The sequence below is a fragment of the Castor canadensis genome, chromosome 2 (genome assembly GCF_047511655.1).
Source record: "Castor canadensis chromosome 2, mCasCan1.hap1v2, whole genome shotgun sequence".
Taxonomy (NCBI): Eukaryota; Metazoa; Chordata; class Mammalia; order Rodentia; family Castoridae; genus Castor; species Castor canadensis.
In genome coordinates, this window is record NC_133387.1 from 80954957 (window position 1) to 80975720 (window position 20764).

The following is a 20764-nucleotide window of genomic DNA, read 5'->3' on the forward strand; positions in this document are numbered from 1 at the left end:
TACATTCGCCGGGAAAAAAACAAAAAAGAATAAATAAATACATTTTGGAAGAAAACCACGTAAACGTCCTATGAAAACATGAGTGAATATTCTTACTACTTTTAACCAGAGAAGGCCCTTCTAATTATGACATAAGATCCAAAAGCCATTTGAGAAAAGGCTCACAAATGAGAGTACATAAGGTTATAAAAAAGAAACTTTACATATGTCAAAGGAAGGAAAATTGTAAGAAAATTTTAAGACAAATAAACTTGGCGGAACTTCCAACATCTATTACAGATAAAGGTAAATGTTTCTAATATGTAAAGAGCTACTTACTATATATCAGAAAAAGGGCAAAGAAGTCTTGACAGACTATAAAGAAAAGATATGAATAGGGTTCACAGAAAAAGCCACTAAACACGTAAAAGATGCTTAATTTTTCCACATTAAGAGAAATATAATATAAAACTGCACAATTACTGCTTTTTTCTTATCAACACGGCAAAAATCTGAAGCTCATATTTGCTGGTGGGAAATAAAATAGTAATACCCCCATGAAGAAAAATTTGGCAATGTCTAAGAAACTTTCATATGTCTTTGATCTAGCAATCTCATTTCCAAAAGTTTATCTCACTGATCCACTTACATGAGTATGAAATCACAAGTGTACAAAAATCTTCACTGCAATAAATACATGTACATAATATATACTTTGCATTCACTTTTACTCAACAAAAGTTATTTTACTAATTTAGCCAGAGAAGATGATTCAGCAAGTGTGAATGAATGTGCAAACATGGTTATTTAAGTCAATCTTACTAATGGAAAAAGTCAAATAGCTTTTCCAATTAAAAATAAGATTTATGAATTCCATTGAATGCTTTCCTGTGTTTAAAATGTCTACCTCACTTAATTCTTGCTCATATCCAGGACATATTGTTGAGGTGATCTGGAAGAATGACCACTAAGATATCAACAATAACTATCTTTCATGGATAGAAGTTGATTGATCAACTCAGTGGTTCTCTTCATTGTTTGAACTTTTAGGATGATTGTGCAATTCAGGATGACATACTTAGAAAAAGTAAGTTTTTTGGAGGAAAAAGCTGTACCTCTGTGTCATTGAGTAGGTGCTTTAATCTAGGTCAGTAGAAAGGTCAAATAAATTTCTCTTTGGGAGAAAGGGGAAGATGCTACAACTCCAGGATCTTGCTTTTAGTTTCTAGCCCTGCATATTATTCGCTTGTGCCTTTGGGTCACCTCAACATTCTCCAACAATGGGCAAATCCAGGGAGTTCCTAGCTCTTGTCACATCTCTAGAGCTTGACTCTCTTGACTGAAACTTTATGCCCATTGATTAGTAACTTCTTATTGTCCCTTCCCTTAGCCTCTGTAATCACCATTTCACTCTGATTCTATGAATTTAACTATTTTAGATACCCCATATAAGTAGAATGAATCAGTATTTGTCTTTCTGTGACTGCCTTATGCCACATAGCCTAATATTCTCAGGTTCATACATATTGTCACGTATTAGAGAATTGCCTTCCATTCAAAGATGGAATACTGTTCCATTGTATCTATTTACAAAACATTCTTTATCTGTTGATGGACATTTAAGTCGTTTCTACCTTTAGGCTATCATGAATTCTGCTGCAGATTTCAGATACCACTTCCAGATCCTGACTTTAATTCTTTTGGGTAAAGATCCAGGAGTGAGATTGTTGGATCATATGATAGGTCTAGTTTGACTTTTTTGAGTAAATTCCATACTGTTTTCCATAGTGGCTGCCCATTTTGAAATCACAACATTGGACAAGGGTTTCATTTTCTTCACACCCTTGCCAAGACTTGTGTTTTTGGTAAAAAGCCATCCTGAAAGTTGTAAGGCAATATCTTATTGAAGTTTTGATTTGCATTTCCACGACAATTAATGACATTGGTCATTTTTTCACGTATTTGCTGGTGATTTGTACGGCTTCTCTGAAGAAAAACCTACTCAAGTCCTTAGCCCATTTTCTAATTGGTTATTAGTTTGGGTTTTGTTTTTCGGTTTTTGGTTTTTTTCTTTTACCTTGGTGTTGTAAGAGTTCTTATGTACCCTAGAGAGTAACCCCTTAACAGATACATGGTTTGCAAATATCCTTTCCCCTTCCCTAGGTGAACTTTTTTACCCTGTTCTTTATTTATTTTTTGGTTTTGGGGATCAAACCCAGGGCTTTGTGTATACTAGGCAAGCACTCTACTTCTGAACTACATCCCCAGCCTGCTAATTATTTTCTTCACTATGGAGGAGATTTTAGTTTGATGAAGTTCCACTTACTTATTTTTGTGGGTTTTATGACTACATTTTTGGTACCATATTCATTGAGTCATTTCTATGATTGTAGCTTTTTGTCTATGTTTTCTCCTAGGAGTTCTATAGTTTCTGGTTTACTGTTTAAGTCTTTAATTTGTTTTTAGCTGATTTTATTTATGGTGTAAAGTCCAGTCTTATTCTTTTGGCTGTGGATTTCCAGTTTTCTCAAATTGAAAGAAATTATCCTTTCTCCACTGTGGATTTCTGGCACCCTTGTTGAAGGTTGGTTGACTGTGTATCTGTGGCTCTTTATTCTGTTGCATTAATCTTCAGGTCTGCTTTTAGGCCAGTTCCATACTGTTTTGGTTATTGTTACTCTGTAATGTCTTTCGAAATCAAGAAATACATGTCTTCCCTTGTTTCTTTCTCAAGATTGATTTCTCAAGATGGTTGGCAGAATTTGGCTATCATGTTCTTTTGTGGTTTCGTAGAACTTGTAGAGTTTTTTCTATTTCTGTTAAAAAATATCATTGAGATTTTGATACAGATTGCACTGAATCTATAAATCACTTTGAGTTATAGGGACAACTAATGATATTAAGTCTTCTCAATGAACATGGGATGTGTATCCATTTATTTGTGTCTTGTTTAATTTTTTCATCAATATTTTGTCATTTTTATTATATGAGTCTTTCACTTCTTTAGTTAAGTTGATCTGTAAATACATTATCCTTTTTGGAGCTATTTTGAATGGGACTGTTTTCCTGACTTCCTTTTTCAGAGAGTTCATTGTGTATAGATACGTATCTGATTTTTGTGTGCTGATTTCCTGAAACTTAACTGAGTGTATTAGTTCTAATGGTTTTAGCTTTTTAAAAGGACACATTTTATCAAGAATATTTAAGGTATTTATTTCATGTTGAAACCAAAACATCATTTTTAAAATCCCTCCATAGGAAAAGAAAGACTTGTGACACATCTTTTTCTTAGAAATTATCTCTCAGAGACTAATGGTTGTGCCCATATTATTAATTCTCATAATAGATAATATTTGTAGGTTACAGATATATTCTTGTTTTTTTAGAATGGAAGGTGTTTAGTCTGCTCAGGCTGACATAAACTGAATACCACAGTCTAAGCAGCTTAAACAACAGAAATTTAATTTTCATAGTTCAGCAGGGTTGGTTTCTTGTTAGGACAGTCATCTTGTGTTCTCAATGGCTTTTCTTCTGTGTACACACGGCATCCCTTCCTTTTCTGTTAAGGACACCAGTCTTATTTGGCTGGGCCACACGTTAATGACTTCATTGAACCTTAAGACCTTCTGAAATGCCCTGCCTCTAAGTACAGTCATGTTGGGCCTCTTAGCTTTAACATAGGAATTTGGAGAGGACATAGTTTAGTCCATAGTAGTGGGTTTTGTTGCCCTTTGCTAAGAAAGGATACTAGAGTGGTTCTAAATGTTTAAATGTTATGATTTTAGTCCCCAGTGTTAGAAAAGTGTGAGAGTGTGTATGTGTGTGTGTGTGTGTGTGTACATGTGTGTGTACATGTGTGTGTATGTGTGTATGTCTCCAAGTTTAAAAAAAATGGTAGACACTTTGGTTCATTTATATCTTGTTGGATCTTTTTGAATGGCTGGAAAACGTTTCTCCAAGTGTAGCTATAAATTATGCACATCAAAATCACCTAGTGGCTGTATAAAATGCAGATTTCTGAGCTTCACCTTATTAATTCAGAATGACTAAACAGTTTACCCAGGGTCTACATCCTCCAGTATGAGCTTATACTGTCCGCCATTCAAGGCAGGAGCCAATTCCTTTTGGGAAACCACCTTAAATGCCTTAACTCTTCTTGTGTATAGCTTCATTACCCGCTCAGCAGCATTGCCTGTGGCACCATCATTGCTCCCTCCTCAGACCCAGTAATATGTGCAAATTCTGCTTCAGAGAACCACACAGTGGCTCTAAATGCTCATCTTTTGAAATCTACCTTTGCATTTTCCATGTTACCTATCATTCCTAAATTTTCTGTAGCATTATTATCTTCTCATATTTGTCTTTTATCTTCTAGGCTATTTATAATTTAATCCTACTCTGAATTTCAGACAGTAAATAAGCATTCTCAGTGTGTTCTGAAAGTAGAGTTTATAAGACAGGCAAGAAGAAATGGTATTTTTTGGTTTTTTGGTTGTTTGGTTGGTTTTTTGCCAAATCAAGGAAGCAAGAAAGAGCTGGATGTGTCTGGGCACTGGAAGGTTCTTGACATGACTAGGGCAGTGATTCTCAAATGCTTTTCTTCATGGTACCCTTGAATTGTGAGTAGCATTCTTTAAGGGATGAAAAGATGAAAAGTGACACTAAACAAATTAGCAACAATCATAATCTATTTGGTGCTACCATGTAAGAATATTTCCCACTATTTATGACCGTCTCCATAGCTCCCACAAGACACAAGTGGGAACTCCTCACAATGTGATTGTCTCTGAGTGGAACAGTTTACTCTCCTGCTCACAGGTATTCATGAGGCAGCAGTGTCACATTTTCCATTAAATCACACTTTCAAATGCGCTTGCTTCACTCTCTTTCTGGACACCCTGCCTCCTCTCAGCTAAACAATTCAACTGACAGGCCATGGCAAAACACAATTCACATTAGGTTGTAACAAGGATAAAATTGGCACATTTGTCAAAACTTGGTGGCATACCTTGCAGATGGTTGGCAGTATGCATGTAGCCCGAATCGGTGTACTCGGGGAGAGGGATTATGTGGAGGAATGAATACAATGGAGGTGGTGAAAAAGGCAACAACAGTGGTAATGATGACACCCACCATTTATGGAGAAGCTAATATGTTAAATTACCATTTACAGTATTTCTAATCCTCACAACAATATGAAAATTTTTGTTAGTAATCTTTTATAAATAATGGACTTGTATATAGCTATCCAAGTAATGAGAACAAGATGCAGACTAAAATTTACTTATTTCTAGAACTCAGCCTTTTCCCCATTATGTCTCTAAATTTTGGTAGAGCCAGAGCACAAGTTTCCTCATATGCTTTCATCCTGAGAAACTTAAATATCATGATCAGCCTTTCCTCAGGTACATCCTATGAAATAGTAATTTTTCAGGATGGGAAGTTGTTACTACAAATTCTGGTCTCCAGACAAGCTTATGAAATGTGGGATATCACTAGGCATGTACACTCTCAGTATGCCCATCTCAAAAGCCTCCTTTTGGGGCTGGGGTATATTCTGGGGCCATGCAATAGTTTTTGTGTATATGATACTAAGCTCACTTATTCAGAAATTGAACTCATAACCTTGAACTCATTAGTGACACTGTTCTAGATCCATTCTATACCTTCCCAGTCAATCACAGAGGTACATTCTTATTTTGAGGATATAGCAAATTCTTCAGAAAGAGGAACTTGTTTTATTATGTTATTCTTTTCCAAAAATCTCATTCATTCAGCCAAATTACTTTAGAATACTTGAAAATAGCACAGTCTAAAGAATTTTAACAATATATTTCAATACATAACTAAACACATGTGTATGTATGTATGTATAGAATAAGCTTTCAATTGTATTTTATAATATATGTATATGTATGTATTTAAACATATAAGAAAAAGGTTGGAAGGAAATACACCAAAGGAAGAACACTGAATTATATTTCTGATGGCAGGATTATAGATGATTTTAATTTCCTTCTTTATAGTTACCTACATTTTATAAATTTTCAACAAAATTCTGTTATTTTTATTAGAACAATACATAGTTCCTATACATATTCCCATTGCTACTTTAATTTTTTTGTATTGTTTTTGTGTTTTAGTCTATCTGAACATTTGTACTTTTCACATATTATGTTCATGAACTAAAATCCTTGTCTGACTTTGATAACTGAACCATTTCCTTTTTTTAAGGTACAGCCTCACACTTTTGTCTCAGGCTGGCTTCAGACCACTGCCTCCCAAATAACCCCAAATCAACTTCTTAATGCTAATAAAAAATACTGAATGGGCGATCTTGATCATAATTGAAACTCTTTGGAGTGACTGTGTATGTCTAGGGTGTGTGTGTGTGTGTGTGTGTGTGTGTGTGTGTGTGTCTGTGTGTGTGTGTTTTGACTCACATGATAGAATTTGAATGAGCAGAGTTACAAAACAAGGATTAGCTGTTATAGAAGGGAAAATATACAAAGATGTAGGTGTGGAGAGAAGTCAGAAAAGAGCTAAACAGAAAAGAAGGCTAGAAAAGAGATGGAGAGTAACAGTCAACGAGAGTATAGGGTTATACATGCCAGAGCCTGCTACAGAAACCTAAATTACTGACTGCTAACTACTAATAGAAATTGAGGCCATACTCTTCTATGTTGCTTACTTTTTCTTTGTTGCTAGTCTCCATGATCTTTTTCACATAAAATTTTAGTCTCTGTGGCTGTTAAGATGAACTACAGGTTATGGATTTAGACAATTTTAGTCCCATGACATAACTTAATTCTAAGTTTGAATTTTTATTATTTTCAAAGAAATAAGTTTTCAGACACTTGGTTCACTTTGACCTTGTGGTTGTCACAGACATTAAACAGAAATGAAATGAAGCAGTTACATTTCTAAAACTGTGGGAAACTCAGTTTTAATTTATGTAAATTTGTTCAACCTGCTTTTATTTTGTTGGTGGTAATACTTTTCTGCTTTGGAAAGATATAAACATCTAATCTGGAACCCATAGGAGTCTGCAATCTGACCCACCCCCCTGAAATTACTGTGGCCTATGTGACTTTCACTTGAAATTGTCATTCTTCCCATGAACCTACCTGAGATGTCCAGAAATATTACCAATTATTTGTTTGTATGCATAAATGTTTCCTCAGTTTTTATTATGAATAAGGTAAATTCTTTGGATTAAGCAATGGTAGTTTCTGCTCTTGTTAGTTTGTCAAAAAAAGAAACAGTTAAATAGTCATATTTGTAGCATAGCTCCTTCTTGGAATTTTAGGAGAGAAATAACCATGCTTATTATCTTTCTAGAAACAAGTTACATTTGGTTCTGGCCAATAAATAAGTCTTTCAAAATCTTTTAACATTCAGATTCTACATGAAGTAGGAGGTATGATCACCCAGAATTATTTCATGGCATTGAACAATTTAGTTCAGCAAATGTACACTGAAGGCTTAGCAATATGTCTGACACTTGGCCCAACGTGGCCAAGTCCTTCAAGAGCTGCATATCATGAAGAAGACAACTGCATAGACATGTGACTAAAAACGACAGTAATGGAGGTCATTTGCAGTAAAGCACAGATGAGAGAGCAACTGTGTTAGGTTTAGACCTTCTCCAGTTATTACCAACTACACAAAACTGTGAGCCTTGTTTTCTTCCATCTTGGTCTTCATGGTATGTTTATTCTGATGCTTGAAATGAATTCAAAATAGTTTGAAAATATCTTTGAGGGGTAATTTTTAAAAATATCCTTCATACTGGAGATATCTGAGAGTATGGTTTTCATATGAAAAGGCACAATGCAAAACCCACAAAGGCAGAGAGAATACAGCTTGCTCTATCTCCCCTCCCCGCCACCTCTGCCATGGCCTCCATAGCTGTGGAACCTGAGGCTCAGCGGGAGGCAGTGTGGAACCTATTGCCTAGAAGTCACAGCATGGTCACCCATGTGTCTCCTTTTTCTATGATGTGCCGATTTCATATTGTTTCCCTTTTTTTACATTTTATATTTTGTATGTGTGTTCACATAGTTCTGTGCATGTTTTATGCTTTTAATTTGTTTTTGCATTCTGAGGCATAAGGGTCCAGAGGTTCAGTGTAGTTTTTTTGAATAAGAGTCCACTCAACAAAGATGTCACCCAATGTTTTCATTCTCACAGAAATCTTAAAAAGGGAAGAGCATTTTCTAATTATAGTTTGGAAATAATTTATAAGAACAATCACCACTGCTATCTTTACTGGGTGACAACATTATTATTTTTTAGAAGCCATTATTCCAAGACTGTGCATCATTTGTAGAAGACTATGGTCCTAGGCTGATGTCCCTTTTATTGGTAGCTATTTGGTGACAGCTTGTGCATTGCCACTTTCATAGTTAGCTAGGGCCAGCCTTACACTCAGAGGGGAAAGGTGACACTCATATGGAGAAGGCACCACCTCAAGCCCCTCAGCTACCTCTCAAATCAAACCTTTCCGCATTAAGTCTGATTGGGCTTAGATTTCATAAGCAGAGATTCGTTCTTTGTAAGTCTTGACATTTTATGCCTTGTGAAAATACTTCCTCATTTATGAAAGAATGCTCGTGAGATGGTAATCCATTTTCTTAATGGGGACTGATGCTTTTAAATTTTGACTGAAAGGTAAACAGAGACAACACAAAGAAGAGTATCACACAGAAGTAGATTTCAGATATTAAGAGAGGACTGAAAGAACAGAGGCAAACTCGACATGTGGCCCAGGGTACTTTTACTCTGGAAGGTGCTTTCTCATAAAGCTTTCCATGTTAGCAACATCAATTGCCTACCAGTCAGCTGATTTCAGAATGCTCTTCTCTAGATTAGGACTTCTCAGTGATGTCCTAAACACTTTGGGCCAAATAATTCTCTGTCGTGAATTATTGTCCTGTGCACTGTGGGTTGTTCAGCACCGTCACTGGCCTCTACCCACAACATATCAGTAGAATTCACCCCACACCCCTTGTTGCAAAAACTGAAATGTCTCCAAGCTTTGCCTGGTGTCACCCTGGTGGAGAGACACTGGCCTAGCTTAGCCTGTGGTTTTCTCTTTCTCCATTGTTGCAGAGGCCTAATCGGCATTTCTTCAAGCTCATTTTTGGAGTTTTGTGCAGTATTGACTTTTCCAATTAATATGATTTGGGTCCCAGAAGTTTATAAGTAGCCACACAACAAACATTGTTGCTAAGCATACAATGTAGAGATATTCTCTAAATAATCGCTAATGGCTGGAAAAGTGAATCTCTCAGCCTCATTGGAAACAGCATAGACACAATTCTCAGTCTTTTGGCATAGTGGCCATTATTTTTCAACTGTTCTCCCAGATGACATCGTAGCTGTCAAAATCTAATTTTTTTGTATTTCATCTGACAACTTATAATTGTGTGTGTATGTTGTGCATTGACAAAATAAGATAACATAGTGATTAGTTCTCCTTTGAAGATCAAGTTAGTGCCTACCTTAAAATAAGTTGCTTAGTTTACGTGTTGAGTTTAGGATAACTTTGACATGATGACATCACCTGTGGTAATTATATCCACCATCTCTAGACTTTGCTCTGAGGACAGCACAACCCAATGGTAGTACTATGTTTGTAATAAAACCAAGTCACATAATTCTAGGGGCTACACCTGGCCATGTGGAATCTTAACTGAAGATTGACATGGCAGGGGAGCCCCCAAATCATAGTAAGAGGAGGCAGCAGAAGCTTGAAATAGGAGAGTCAGAATTACAGGGAAAGCATAAGAGTCTAGAAGGAGAGCTGGGTGGCAAAGTCAGGAGTCAGGAAGAATGGGAATCCAAAAGAAGTGTGATGGAGACAGGCAAAGGCAACAGTGCTACAGTGGTGTAGAGAACAGTGCAGATTGTAGACTCCCACTGCTGTGTGTGCTGACTGCATGGTGTATAGAAGGACTTACAACTGACATTACTAACTCATGTCCTCTAGATAAAATTCCTGGCCTATTCACAAAAATGATAATTGTATTCTAATAATTGCTTCTAGTTCTCTTCAAAAGGCACAAGATGGACTTAAAGTAGATTTAAACACATATGTTTGCTACAGTTTTTGCCTTTAGAAAACAATCTGATAGGGTTCCACCAACCCAAATTCACACGGCCATATGAAAATTAAGAAGTTTTCAGAACATCCTACTGTTTTAAAAAGATATACAAATATTAGTCAAAAATATTGGCAAACATGATAGGAGATGATGTGGCTCATTATGTACTTCATAATAATTTGAAATAATTAATTTAAGTTTTTTAAAGATTAGTAAATGCATTTAACTTAGGAAAATTTTAAGGAATACTGCTAGCTATTTAAACACCATGGTGGTTTGTGATGCTATCAGTAAATATCTGCACATGATTATTCACATCTTTAATCTCTGCTAGCTGGGCAAACAGAAAATTACAGAAATGTGGAATAAGCTAGAAGAGATCACTTATGTAGAATGATCGATACAGTACTTGGAATACGTAGAGACTCAATGTTATCTTTCTTGGGGAAACTGAGGTAGGGAACATTCTCATTATCCAAGGTGACTGAGTTGGAGCCAGGAGAAGAATTCAGGATTCTAGTCATTAAATATGTTGCCTTTTGTTTGATATGTTGGACTTAGTAGAGCAGAATTTACCAGTAAACTATCTGCCTCATAGACTGTTCTTAGGGCTAAATGAAAGAATGTAAGGCTATGTCTAACACAGGGCTTGACCAAGAGTCTCCAGAGAAGGAATGACAACTGTTTTACTTCAAGAGAGTCTAAATATTTAGGGCAACGTTTTAGTTCATTCCTAAGGAAGTTTCTTCCAGAAAGATGTCTGTGTGATATATTTCAACTTGAGAATTTGGTTCACATTTTTAGCTTTCCTTATTAGACACTTTTTAATGGCTTCATCCTTTAAAATACATTAAAAGGACTTTTACTCTATTTGCTATAAGCTTTCTTGTTGTTTGGCAGAGAACATTATTTTACACTATCTCCTTAAAGAATCCAAATGAGAGGAGATATGACTTCTGAAACTCTTGGGTATTTTTAATCTTCTAAGTCTTCAACCAATTGCCATTTCATTAAGGAGCCCTACTGAGATGCTCTTTCACATACCATCATTAAGATGAATTGTAGCTCTGCTCTGTAATCCACATATTATGAGCTCAGTGTACATATTCTGAAATTACAGCTACAGACAAGGCTCAATTTCTGAGAGGAGCGCAGACTCACAGCTACCGTCTCGGGCAGCTTAGCTGTTAGCTGCAAGTTAGATAACCCCTTCCTAAGGATGAGAACAAAAGCCCAGAGTAAGAATTAGAAAGCTGGCTCTTTGGCAAAAACCAAGTACAAAAGTAGACGTCGAGATTAAATTTTTTCCAAATTGTGGTAAAATATACACAACAAACACTAACATCTTAATCACTTGCATCCATTTGTACTATTCAGCAGCATTAAATACCTTCACAAGTTTGTATAACTATCACCACCACTATTTTTACCCCGAACTTTTTCATTGTCTCCAGTATAAGCTTCTGTTTATTAATCAATAAATTCCCATTTCCTCTACCTGTCCTGGGTGACTTCTACTCTACTTTCTGTGTCTATGAATTTGCCTGTGCTTAGTATACCAGATAAGTGAAGTCATATGGTATTTATCCTTCTGCGTCTGGCTTATTTCATTAAGCAGAGTATTTTCAAAATCCATCCATGTTGCTGTAGATATAAAAAGTTCATTCATTTGTATGGCTGAATAGCATTCCACGTTTTGTTTAAGCCATTCATCTGTTCGTGGGCACAGTTGTTTCCATTTTTTGACTAGTAATAATGCTACAGTGAACACTGGTGTACAGACGTCTATTTGAGTCAGTGCTTTCAATTTTTTTGGATGTATACTTAGAAGAGGCATGGCTGGGGCATGTGGTAGTTCTGTGTTTAACCTTTAGGGGAGCAGCCTCATTGTTCTTACGAATGGCAGCCCATTTTCATTCCTACCAGCAACGCACAAAGGTTCCGATTTCTGCCACTTCTTGGCAGATTTGTTCTTTTTCTGTTTATTATTATTGTTATTGTTGATGACGTTATTGTCATCTGAGTAGATGTGGAACAATATCTCATTGTGATTTGATTTCATTTCCTTAATGAATAATGATGCTGGACATTTTTTCATGTGCTAATTAGTCATTTGTATATCTTCTTTTGAGAAATGCCTATTTAAATCCTTTGCTATTTTGTTTTGTTTTGAGACAGGATTTAGTTATGTAGCCCAGGCTGGTCTGAAACTTAAGATCCTTCTGCCTTAGCCTCTATAGTGCTAGAATTACAAGTAAGCACCACCTTTGTTCATTTTTTATTTGGTTTTTGTTGTTGGATTGTAGGAGTTCTTTATATATTTTGCATGCTAATCCTTAGATATATTTCTTACAAATATTTTCTCCATTCTGTAGATTATCTTTTTGCTTTATTGATAGTGTCCTTAGAAGTTCAAAATTTTTTAGTTTTCATAAAGTCCTATTTATTTTTTCATTTCCTGTGCTTTTGGTGCCATAGCCAAAGTTACTCTTTAAAGTTTCAAATAGAACTTTAACATTTACTTGCAACAATTTTTGTTACAACTTGCCTTGGTCTTCTGTTTTCTGATGACATTTGTGTTACCTTATTAAGGATACCATGAAGGGTGAGTAAAATCTTTTATAATCAACATGATTCTCAAAGTCACATGGAACAATTTTGTTCCAGCAATTGTGTGTGATCTCGTCCTTTCAGTTCTGTACCACGGAGAGGAGAAGACAAAGTATTTCACAGTAGGCTCACAAGTAGGGATGGATTTGTGTATCACACATTCTAAGACATGGTGCTTAGGGAGCATGTGCTCAAATTTCCTTCAGTTTCAGAGATCATCTCTCTTTATTACTTGGTGTGCAGCCAACAGAAGACGCAATCGAAAATCCATCTCCCACTGTACTAAATATTTGTAAAGTCTTCACTAAAATAAGAATTATCTCAAAATATGCAAGTATCCATTCTTAATTACCTGCTTTCAAATTCTTTTTACTTCTTTCTTTCTTCCTTCTTTTCTTCCTTCTTTCCTTTCTCTCTCTCCTTCCCTTTTCCTTTTTCTTTTTAGTGCCCAGGGCCCCATGCATGCTAAGCATGCACTCCACTACTGAGCTACACCCTCCCAACAGGAGCTCATAAATTCTTATTTCATTCTGTCATATATTTAGTTCAGTGGGATTAAAAGAGGAACAGTATAAACAGAAAGGAAACAAGTAATTAAAATGCCAACCTGAGAAGTACGTGGGGACATTGGAGACCAGAAAGGGAAATGCCAGCTTCAGAAACAGGACAAATAGTCCATTAGTCCTTCATGAACCTGAAAAACCCATCCTATCAACCATCTGGTCCTCTCTTTAAAAGTGTGTATGTGTTTGGGGGGGTAGCTTATCAAGCTCTGTCTCCAGGCAGATTCTGAATATTAAATACCTTGGCATTTAGGTTGTGGCTTAATCCTAAACTTAGAGACCAGAAAAAGCAAAACACAGTGTGAACATTAAGTCAACACTACTGCACCCATTGCTTATTCACCACCTGCAGAAAACAGTAAACATCTCCAAGGAGTGTCATGACTATGCTTTTAATCCTTTTTTCTAATAAAATAAAGCAGCCCAGACACAAACAACATGCAGTTAAAAATGTGCATAAATACAACTATCTCAGCAACTCTGTGGCAGTGCAATGGCTTAAAGACGTGAACCTGAAGAAGAAACAAATAGTACTCGCTGTAGCCACATTAGAGACATACAGAACAGGTTTTTCTGGAAAAAGCATAGTAAAGACCCTAGAAATAAGCTGATTGGGGAATTAAATGGTCCTACAAAGAAGGAACAAATCATGGTCGTGTCTATTTTTCTACCAGGTTAGTAACTGCCTTACACATCAGTCCTAGGATTTTTCCTGACCTCCTTCCCAGGACACCTTGGGGGCAGCTCATTTTGCTTATGTCCCACTGTATAGACCCTTGTGCCTTGGTCCTATTCCTTGGCATGGGGGTTGGCAAACTCTTCAGTAAAGAATCACATGGCAAATATTTTAACCTTTGGGATCCAAGGATAGGATGATATGCAGTGTAGTCAAAGAAAAACCTTTCTTCACCAGATTTGGCCATGAGCCACAATTTGCTGATTTGGAGAACTGATCAAGACTTGCGGCCCCACAATATCAAATACTATCAGTAATGGGGCATGAACAACTAGGGGGAAATTTTACATTTAAGGGTTCTTCATTGACACAGAATGCAACACATTATGTCCTCAGAGAAACTGGATCATAAAGACTCTTCGAAGGATACACTGAAACTATAAAATGGATTGGTGGTGGTAGTTTTGGCAGTATTGGGATTTGCACTGAGGGTGTGGCACTTATTTTGCAGGTGCTTATCACTTGAGCCATGCCTTCTGCCTTGTTTCTCTGGTTATTTTAGCTAGGGTCTAGCTTTTTGCTCAGGCTAGCCTAGGCTGTGATCCTCCTATTTTAAGCTTCCTGCCATCACTAGGATAACACGTGGGTGTCACCATGCCCAGCTTTTTTCATTGAGATGGAAGTCTCATGACCTTTTTTGCCCTGGCTGGCCTGAAACCACAATCCTCCTGAGCTCAGCCTCCTGAGTAGTGGGGATGACAACTATGTACCACCACACACAGCTGTTGACTGAGATGGGGTCTCACTAACTCTTTGCCCTGACTGGCTTCGAACTGTAACCCTATCTCAGCTTCCCAAGTAGCCAGGGTTACAGCCATGAGCCACCAGCATCCAGCTATGTTGTGTTCCTCCATCAAGGTATAGCCAGCATGCAATGCTTTGTGTTTTATTATAAATATCTAAGGCTGCATAATAAAGATTATTCAGAAATAGCCAAATGTTTCTGCAGGGGTGCTTAAAAGTCTGAAGGTTGCCCTTGCCATCCTGGCCTTACGAGAGTTTTGAAAAATGGAACACAGCTATGTTACTATGATCACACTAGTGACCGCCAAGCAGTACAGAGAGGTTATAAGAATGAGTGAGATAATGTCTGTGAAGTGCTTTGAGCTCTTGAGAAGAAATTTCCTTTGTAATTAGAAAGTTATGCTGCATTATTACAGTTATTATGATTATGACCATTATTAAAGGTACAGCCAGGAGACATGGCCCTTCCAAAGAGAAAAAATTGTGAATAAAGCTGAGTAACTTATAAAGGAAGTGGTTCATGCACCAATTATAAGCATCCAGTTTGTAATTACAGTGTACTGGGTGACTTTGCAAGCTCCACTTGGCTATTCTTCTAGAAGAGCCACTCTTTGCATCCATAATTGTCCCTAAAGGATGCCTAGTATATGCCAAAGACAAAGGAACAGAAGAAAGTCCTGTGTAGGCACTGAGTTGTAAAGTTGAAATTCAGTTGCTTACTAAAGATTGCCTTTAGTTCACGCAGAAACATGGTTAATATTTCAGCCATCTGTTCTTCCATGAAGAACTTTTGTTAAAAAAGAAAAAAAAAAAAGCAAGTGTGAGTCTCATATATATACATATATATATATATATACACATACACAAGGATAATATATTCATTTCAGTCTCCATTATATTAGATGCTGATACATTAAATCCTATTGATGCCAAAATATAAAAGTTCAATGTTGTTCTCTTTGATTTTCAAATGCTCACTGTATTCAGCCATATCTCTAGTCCTATAGAAGCAGAATGGGAAGACATGAAACTAAAGGAGAAAGGGTAAGCAAAAAGCCAAATCAGGGGTTCATAGAGTCCTCACTGGGGCCCATGAAGCTCCAGGAAGATAAAGAGGCCAGTGACAGCTTGAAATTTAAACTCAAATGAGCACAGGGACCCTGGCACACCCAACAGTCAGCCTGCCCCACTCCACAGGCACTCTTCAAACTCTGTGACCAGCTCTTTCAAAATATGGGCCATGAACTGTGAGCTAAGAGAAGCAAGGTTAAGAGGCAAAATGCAGCACTGAGAACATTAGTTTGCTGTCTTCTTGCTTCCTAGGTTCTGCAGTGTGTCTCCAGACCTGGGAAGGTTGGTTATTTACCACTTTTGTTCATACTCTGACCTAACAGAGGACAGAGTTAGTAGGTTAGTCCTAACCCTACCCAACATATAGCCTACCTAATTCCCTTTTTAGGATGTTCGTGCCAAATCTGCAGTGGGTTGACAGTATTCATTTATGCAAATCATTAATGTAGAAATGCACATTTTTGAGGAGACATTTTTACAAAAGTTAACTCAGAAAAAGAAAAATAATAGGTCCCCTCCATTCAAAATAAACATAGTTTTCTTAAGTCCTCAAAGAAAAAAGTTCATATATATTCTACAAATTATATTGCTGACCTTATTAAATAACTGAAAGTCAATGAGAAAAGTGGCAGAACCTTTTAGACAATAAAATGTTAAAAAGCCAAGCATGTTTGAGGAGAAATCAGAAATTACATTTTAATCTTTCAACCCTTATATTTGTAAAGTGCCTCAGAGTTCACAAATGATGTTCATATGTCCTCTCTCATTTAATATTTGTAACACATGAGTTGCATATTATTACCATTTCTATTTTCCAGCTGAAGGAGCTAAGGCTCAGAGAGGCAAACAGATCTATGTAAAATCACATAACCATTTAGATCACAAAGCTGTGTTTAGATTTCCTTTGTTCCATTATTGGTTTCATACATTGAACCAGGTTGGGATAAAAACTTGGCTACTAAGATAGATGTCCAAACCAGGGAAAAGTGTATTGATATTCAGTTCAACTGTCTGATCCTAAACAGTCCAAGAATGCAGAATTACAGATGGTTCTGTAATGTGCCACCATGTGGATGACCCCAGGCTCAGTAGCCTGCTGATCTTCAGCTCATGACTTCCAGCTCATGGTCTAAGTCAAGGCTAGCAGGTCCCTTAACCACATCTTAATTCCAGTTAGTGGGAAAAGGAGGAAAAATGGTGATGAGCTCTCTGCTTCAACCTAGGGCCAAGTCTACAAATCATACAAATCTCTTGTGTTCTCATTAGTCAGAACTTAAACACACCTAATTATAAACAGCCTTGTGTTCAGCTATACCAGGGGATTCTGTTGGCAAGAGATAAAGTATAAAATGCACATTGACAATCCTTGTCATTTTCAGTTCATATTTCATTTCAAGAATTAGCAAAGGTGTTGAACACAGAAGAGAAGAAAATAAGGTTACCTCCTCTCAATACAAGCCAGCCTGTGCTTTCCTCTCCTCTGACTGGAACACTACCTTTTATCCTCAGGTAGGCAGAATGGTTTGTACCTGGCATAACAGACATTATGGGCTGAACAATGACCCAAATACATCTGCATTCCAATCCCAAAAATCTGTGATACAGTCTTATATGGCAAAAAGGACTTTGCAGTTGTGATTAAAGTAAAGATGTTTAAAGGGGGAGATTTTCCTGAATAATAAGATAATTGGGGTGGGGGGAGAGAAGGTGGCCCAAACAATATATACACATGTGAGTAAATGTAAAAACAATTTTTTAAAAAAGATAATTCATATCTGGGTGGGGCCTGTGTCATCACAATGGTCCCTTTCAGAGGGAGTCAGAAGATCAGACAGAGTAATAAGAGAAGAAAAATTACCATGGAAGAAGAGATTGCAATGTTGGACCACAACCCAAGGAAATGCTAGCAGCTAATAGAAGCTAGAAGAACTGAAGATTGATTTTCCCTTTGATCCTCTTCAAGGAACCAGCCTTGGTTCCTTGTCTATCCGTGTCTTTTTTTTTCTTTCAGTAATTAGACATATAATTTTTTTTATTGTTGTGTTGGGTGTGAGTACATTATAGCTTTTACAACTTACAATGTATCAAATATATCATACTCCCCTCCACTGCTCTCCCCCCATCTCCCCTCCCCTGATTCCTGTGACAGTTTCAACATGCATCATTTTTGCATTTACATACATGTGTATACATTGTTGCACTATATTCATCCTCCTACCCCTTTTCCCATCACCTCCCCCCTCCTACAGGTGCCAATCCCTGCCCTCTCAGCAGAACCTGTTCCGCCCTCCTGTTCTCAGATTTTGTAGAAGAAACAATATAAAAGATAAAATGAGAAATACGATGCTTTGCTAGTTTGAGATAAAGACAGCTACACAGTGAGTTTCCTTGTGTTGTTCCCATGCATGTGTGTATTACAGCTTCAATTGATTCACCTCTTCCAGTTCTCTTCACTCCTGCCTAATCCACTTCCCATGGTGGCCCCAGCCAGTTTAAAATTTCTGTATCCATTCCTGTAAAGTGAGCACACCAACCTTATTCAAGATTTTAGCTTCCTTCCTTTGCCCTATCCCTCTCTTGTACAGCCTCGCCTTAGTATGACCCATGTCCCATAATATTACTGCATTTGTTTTAGGTCTACAATCCACATATGAGGGAGAACATGTGATTTTTGGCCTTCTGAGCCTGACTAACTTCTCCTAAGATGATATTCTCCATTTCCATCCATTTACCTGCAAATGACAAACTTTCATTCTTCTTTGTGGCTGCATAAAATTCCATTGTGTATAAATACCACATTTTCTTGATCCATTCATCAGTAGTGGGGCATCTTGGCTGTTTCCGTAACTTGGCTATTGTGAATAGTGCTGCATAAACATGGGTGTGCAGGTGCTTTTGTAGTAACCTGCATCGATGTCTTGATTTTAGGCCTATGAGACTTTTTTGTCTTTTATTTCTGAACTTCAGAACTGTGACAGAATACATTTGTATTGTTTTAAGTCACAACATATGTGGCAGTTGGTCACTCCAGCAATAGAAAACTAGTACAGCATGTAAACCGTGAGCCCAGGTGTCACCAATTCTCACAAGAGCTGAATGCCAGGACTCAAGTCTCTGGAAGGGGGGAGGGGCACTCTGGCACCACCTCACTGAAGGACATATCTAGCTTCCTCATAAATGATTGTGCCCTTTCTCTCTTGAATCCTTTGCTCAGAATTTACATCATGAGGCATATTGCAAACCTGGGTGGGCCAAGGGTAGCCTAGCAATCTCTGTTTACACATTGTAAAAATTTATTGAAAAGTTCTGTTTTTTAAATTTTTTTTCATTTCTATCATTTAGTCATAACGGACAGAGTTCATTAAAAACTATTCTGACCCAGTTTAGACTACTTATTCATGAGTAGAGCTGAATTGCTGTGGTTTTTGGCCACTTGTCCCAAGAGGAACATTCTTGCAGTAGCCCTTCTCCCTTTCACTTGAGACATTGAATGATGAGTCAAGAATGGCCACAGGCTTAATCAAAAGCCAAGGTGGATGAGCAGAGGAGTGGCTCAAATATTTCTAATGTGAATTGCTTGTGGTCAAATGGATTCATCCCCTGGTCTTGTGCATGATGCATGGATAAACAGGGCAAGAAGTTGAGAATTAGTTGGTTCATTTGGAGAGAAGCCAGTCAGAGGCTTCACCTGAAAGAAACATCAACTCTTCCTGGTTGGCAATTTATGCAGTTGCATCCTGCATAAAGAATGCCTCCGTCGTAGCAGATCTTTAAGAGAATAGTCAATCAATCTGCTTTGGGCTGGATTTGGTTCAGGATGAATAAGTTCTGGTGACAAATCTTTTGAATAAACAAAAGATTTTATAGTTGTTGGTCCTACTTCATCACTGCAATAATTCTATGATCTCAGTAACATGATAATTTTCAGAAGAAAATGAGATTAGAAGATTAGCAAGGTGCTCACTTCAGCAGCACATATATGAGAATTGGAGGATACAGAGAAGATTAGCATGGTCTCTGTGCAAGGATGACATGCAACTTCATGAAGCATTTCATATTTTTATGTATGAACATGGAAAAATGAGATACTAATGAAAGGGAACCCTATATTTTCTCCTGGTGATGCTTCATCAGCATTTCTGGAAATCTTCAGAGAGCCTTACATATGCTTATGAAAGAAAACCCAAGTGCTCACCTCAAAGCTGGACTCCATATCTGATAGCTGTTGTGCTGGTTTTGAACAGAAAACTTACTATTCCTGACACCATCTTGATTCTGGTGACTCAGGCCTGCTGAGTGGTCCCTTTTAAGAGAGACTCAACATATCTTCCAGTGTTACCATCAGCAAGTGGCGTCCTAGCAAAGTTGCTAGGGCTCCAAAGTGACTGACCTTCCATTTCATTTAAAAGATGCCAGAATGGGGCTAGATGAGTTCCAATATCTAGAATCATTCTGTCTTTTTGCTCAAGATCATCAAGTTGATACCACATTTGTGTATATTGAAAACTAATAAATAATCCCCACACAATGCAAAGATCCATGTTCAAATCTGGATGTCTAAATATTATCATGATGCCAAGTGAATACAGCCTGATGTTGTCAGGAAAATTCTCCCCAGTGTTTCCTGATGCCAGATCCCATGGGCTCAACTGAGATCATCTTCTGAATACTAGGGTGTTAGTCCTTTCTACATTGTGGATTCTGGACTGTCATTTTTATACCCACTGAATGCTTTTATACATGGTATCCCTATCTTTTTTGAGTATGTTGTTTGGCCTTTTGAAGAAAGGAACTGCATCTTATTATTTTTCCTTTTTTTCCTTTTCTGTTCTTTCTTTTTTTATTTTCTCTTTCTGTGCTTAGGATCAAACCTAGGCCCTCACACATACTAGGCAAGTGCTCTACCACTGAGCTATATCCTGGCCCTTATTTTTTATTCTGTCTTCCTGGAT

At 37.3% G+C, this 20764-nt stretch overlaps 1 non-coding gene across 1 annotated transcript; it reads left to right on the forward strand.

The window, feature by feature from the left end:
- The first annotated feature begins 19768 nt into the window (after window positions 1-19768).
- On the forward strand, window positions 19769-19874 carry LOC141421007 (U6 spliceosomal RNA). The gene has a single exon (XR_012445715.1). It is a non-coding gene; the product is annotated as a U6 spliceosomal RNA (small nuclear RNA).
- The last annotated feature ends 890 nt before the right edge of the window (window positions 19875-20764 follow it).